The sequence below is a fragment of the Babylonia areolata genome, chromosome 5 (genome assembly GCF_041734735.1).
Source record: "Babylonia areolata isolate BAREFJ2019XMU chromosome 5, ASM4173473v1, whole genome shotgun sequence".
Classification (NCBI taxonomy): Eukaryota; Metazoa; Mollusca; class Gastropoda; order Neogastropoda; family Buccinidae; genus Babylonia; species Babylonia areolata.
Window position 1 is genome coordinate 38,874,823 of NC_134880.1, and position 5,000 is coordinate 38,879,822.

Genomic DNA, 5,000 nt, shown 5'->3' on the forward strand with positions numbered 1-5,000 from the left:
GTCATGTCGCCTACGTCTTGTCATGTTCACCGTTCACTCGGCATCATCCAAGGGTTCCAGCACTTCCTTTCATTAATTCAATCACTTGGACCTTAAGGCCCTAAGGCTTGTTCACCCTATCTTTTGATTAGCTTTATGGTTTGGTGTGTGTGTGTGGGGGGGGGGGGGGGGGCATGAAAGGGGGGGAAAACGTGGTTACTGTGGGTAGGGGAGGTGGGCGTGTTTGATTGTGGGGCTTTTTTCTTAGTTCGTTGCTGTTTTGATTTGATTTGAATTGATTTTTTTTTATTTTTAATTCTAGCTGATAGTTGTCTGACAGCCTTTTCGTTGGAACCTCGTTCTGATGCACTTTCTGAACTATCAAATATAAAAGTGTAACAAATGAGCATTCTTTTCATCTCACACTACCATCATTCCCACTGCCAGTGCGTCAACTATTGGAGAGCTACACATCCTGTAGGCCAACGCCATCCACGTCGTCTGTCTGTCTGTCTGTCTTGGGAGGGAGTTCTTTAGATGGGGGCGGGGTTGGGGTGGGGGTGGAGGGGGAAGAAGACCGTTGGGGGGAAGAGGTATGCCCTCTACGGGTAATGAATATAGGTCCTCCCTCCCTCCCTCCCTCCCTCCTACACCCTTCCTCCCTCTTGCCTTTCTCCACCATCTGTTTCAGTGACTGCATTACGTGGGTCGCCTGACCAGGCGCCATCGTGCAGCCCATATATAGAAAAATCAGGACGGAGATTATTGGGGGGGGGGGGGGGGGGGAGAGAGACCGCGGTGGGTGAGCGCGGCGGAATGGCATGGCTGATAGGTTCTGGGGTTTGTGGTATGTAGCATATGAAAAGGGGAAATCTCTGTCTCTCTCTCTGTCTCTGTCTCTCTCTATCTCTCTCACACACACACATGAACACACACACACGCATAGCCCATGCACATACACACACACACACACACACACATACACACACACACGTGTGTGTGTGTGTAGATAGAAGATAGATAGATAGATAGGTATATTGTTCTTGTTCTGATTCTTGTTGTCCAGCCGACCGCATATCAGGACTGGGATAGATAGATAGATAGATAGATGGCTGGCTGGCTGGCTGGATGGGTGGATATCGATAGATATATACACGGGCGCATGCAGATCCACCCAGAGACTTAAAGAAGATCGAGTGAGCGTGCGTGTGACTTTGCTATTATCTACTTGAATATTGTCATAGATGGAATGTGCCCCTGTCAGGGCAGTTTGGGATTAAACTTTCCATGACGTGACTTGGAGGGAGATAGAGACAGAAACAGAAAGTGAGACGATAAGAGACAGACTGAAAAGAGAGACGGTGCGAATAGAACTAAGGGTTGGGGATGTGGAGGAAGACGACTGGTAAGAAAATCGAGTGGGAGATGAGACACATAATTATATATCTATCCACTGACGCAACATCTACACTTGTCGTTTCTCTCATTCTCTCTCGCCTTGACTACTGCAACTCTTTATTGTCTGGTCTGCCTGCTTCATCCATTCAGCCCCTTCAGCGCATACAAAACTCTGCTGCCCGACTCGTCCTCAGAAAGAAAAGATCTGAGCACATCACTCCTCTTTTGCAACATCTCCACTGGCTCCCTGTCTCACACCGAATAAAGTACAAGATCAGCACTCTATGTTATAGATGCATTCACAAAACTGCCCCTTCCTATCTCTGCGGCTGCCTTCACCTCTACACTCCATCTCGCTCACTACGATCGGCCTCGGATCCACTCTGTTTACGCATACCCAGATTCAAACACTCGACTATTGGCCGCCGTTCTTTCTCTGTTTCTGGACCTTGCGATTTGAATGAACTTCCTTTTTCGCTTCGTCAAGTCTCCACACTCAGCTCTTTCAAGTCTGGCCTTAAAACCCACCTCTTCCCAAAATAGCCTCCCTTGTCTGCCCTTCCTTGTCTTTAGTTTCTGCAGTATTAGAGTTATGCATGCGTGTGAATGACTGGTGCGAAAGCGCTTTGATTTGTCTCTGCACAAGATCCAGCGCTATATAAATACCATTATTATTATTATCATTATTATATAGAGAGAATGAGAGAATCAGACAAGAGAGAGAGGGGGGAGGGAGAGAGAGATAGAGAGAGCGAGAGAGAGAAACCGACTTTTTTTACGAACAATCCAGAACGACGAGTCCGAGATAACGTGACATGTTAGAATTAACTTATATTGTGCAACGCATGAACGACTGCAGAAGTCATTCACACCAGGTTCAAACAAAGAACAGAGAGGAAGACAGACCGACAGACAGACCGACAGAAAGACAGACAGACGCAGACATGGACAGACGCAGGCGCAGACAAACACAGACAGCCAAGACACGAAGGACAATCACTATACAGACGCTATCACATCAAACAGCACATAGAAACTCACCAAGTCATCACTCCTTGAGGGCCAGAAAACGGCGAATGTTGTGGTCACACAGCGCAGCACACTGCAGAATCTCCGTATCCAACCAACCAACACGAGCAGACGTTTTCTGGGACACCGATGTCCACACTCACGGTCACAGAGCCTGGTCCGTTGGCTGTCTTCTCTTGGTGCCAGATCCCTGGAGACAAGACCACATTCACAGGCCAGTCATGAAGGATCCTGTGGCAGGCTTGATACCGTCCATTTGGAAACAGGTCATCGAGTTAATTGGTCTGTCACCGAGACAAAAAAAGTCACACACATCAGCCTCCCACGATATCACATCGATTCGACTTGTATGAGAAAGTGAAGTGCCACACATCTGAATTGGAAGAGGTGACTTTCTACTTTATCCCACAACAAAACCGAGCTATCTAGAACACGATTGACGGTGACGCGTTATTTCGTATTAATCAGATGGCTTTCGATTTCCTTTATGAATTCTAAGTCTTCTTGACAAGGGTAAAAAGTACATGGTAAAACTGATTGTTTGCAGTTCGAACAGGGTGAAACGCATCTGCTTACCGCCACAGCTTGTTGACTGGTTTGCCAGTTGAGGTGAAAATGTCACAGTGATTGGCTTGTCGATGTATGTGAAGTAGCACGCATTGCTTTATAAAGAAATGACGGCCACAGGCATGCCACTTGAAGCCCAGGTTAGACATGAACTGCATCCCTTTCTATAGTCTTTATCACGGCAGATGTAAAGAGAATCGTAGCTACTCAGTAGGCTGTGTGTGAAGTGCAAAACATTGCTGTTTCTATCACAGTGACCTACAAGCAGAGACAAAAATTTCCATCCGTACCTACAGACGTTCTGCACAAGATCAAGTGATGGAATGTGCAGATGCCCACACACACAAGAAGAAACCAGAAGTCCATATGGTGATAACATCATGGTGATGGAATGCGCGCTTTTTTTTTTTTTTCTTTCTTTTTTTCTCTTTTTTTTTGTGTGTAACTCTTATTAAGCAGTGGTTAGTGGGTGAATATGATGACACGTTGAGTGTGCCTATAACTTCTGTGTTATGAACTGCTGCAGCTGAGGATTCAGAACATCAATGTTGCACGCTTTCATTTATGCATATTGCTTTGAATTTTCAATCAGTAACACGGAAGTGAATCTGGTATTATCGATGTTGTCAAAAGAATATCGATATTTTTCGATACGACATTGCACCTGAACACTCAGTTTCCTTATTTGTAAATTTCACTCAGTTGTGAAAGGCCCCTTATAAACACCGAAGACAAACCTCAATCCGAAGGAGAAAATAACACTGAAGAGTCAGCAAGCTCAACTCACTACAGAGCAATAAACCAATTAATGAGTAGATTCCAGTCTTTAGCAGCAAATGCAGACACAAAGTTCTGCCTTGGTGGTGGTGGTTTTTTCGGGGATCTAGGAGCTTTGCACACAATGTGTAAGTTTGCTCAGCTGTCAGCAGGATGTCAACTTTGAGAACTGTCAAGCAGTTGCTCCCTTGCAGGCCAAGTGTAGGTTACCAAAGAAAGTACATGTGCAGCCCGTAACTGGTCACAGAACACGTGAAACTTGTGCACGGACACCCATCTGTTGTGCATTCACTCTTCTGGTCAGTGTGCGTCTCTCACCCGCCACCACTACCTCCCCTGTGTGTGTGTGTGTGTGTGTGCACTGAACAGTCTACTGAGTGTCAACTTCTTGAACAGCTCCTGCTCCATTTCTCAAGTTCCCTGACTGGCATTGAGAGCACGTGGTGTCCGTGACTGGTCACATAACACGTGAAAATCATTCTGTGTTGCAATCATTTTCGTGGGTGGATGTGTGTGTGTGTGTGTGTGTGTGTGTGTGTGTGTGTGTGTCACCCACAGCCACCCACCCTCTCTCTCTCTCTCCCTTTGTATGTGTGTGTGTGTGTGTGTTTGTTTGTGTGTGTGTGTGTATCACCCACACCCACACCCCCTCTCTCTCTCTCTCTCCCTTTGTGTGTGTGTGTGTGTGTGTGTGTGTGTGTATCACCCACACCCACACACCCTCTCTCTCTCTCTCTCCCTTTGTATGTGTGTGTGTGTATCACCCACACCCACACACCCTCTCTCTCTCTCTCTCTCTCTTTGTGTGTGTGTGTGTGTGTGTGTGTGTGTGTGTGTGTGTGTGTGCACTGAACAGTCAACTGGACGTCAATGTCCTGAACTGACCGACAGCTGCTCCCTTTGTCCAGTTCCCTGACTGGCATTGAGTGAAGTGCTGTCCGTGGCTGGTCACATAGCACGTGAAAATCGTTCTGTGTTGCAGTCATTTGGTGTGTGTTTGTGAATGTGACCCACCCCCATCCTCTCTCTCTCTCTCTCTCCCTCTCTCCCTCTGTGTGTTGTGGGTAACTCGCGTGCTGTCCCTGTTCTAGACGAATATCCATACACATGCAGTGCAGGTGTGAACTGCAGGCCACAACTCAATTCAAATGAAGGATGCATCGCACGCGCGTGCGCGCGGTGTGTGTGTGTGTGTGTGTGTGTGTGTGTGTGTGTGTGTGTGACTTATCCATATGCATGCTAAGTAAATT

The 5,000-nt window shown here is 46.9% G+C and overlaps 1 protein-coding gene across 1 annotated transcript in view; it reads right to left on the reverse strand.

The window, feature by feature from the left end:
* Positions 1-5,000, reverse strand: part of LOC143282052 (uncharacterized) — an 870,172-nt gene that overhangs the window by 678,355 nt on the left and 186,817 nt on the right. Inside the window, exon 4 of the mRNA XM_076587494.1 lies at positions 2,419-2,596. The gene's annotated coding sequence lies outside the window, so the exon portion shown is untranslated. The remainder of the gene's footprint in view (positions 1-2,418; positions 2,597-5,000) is intronic.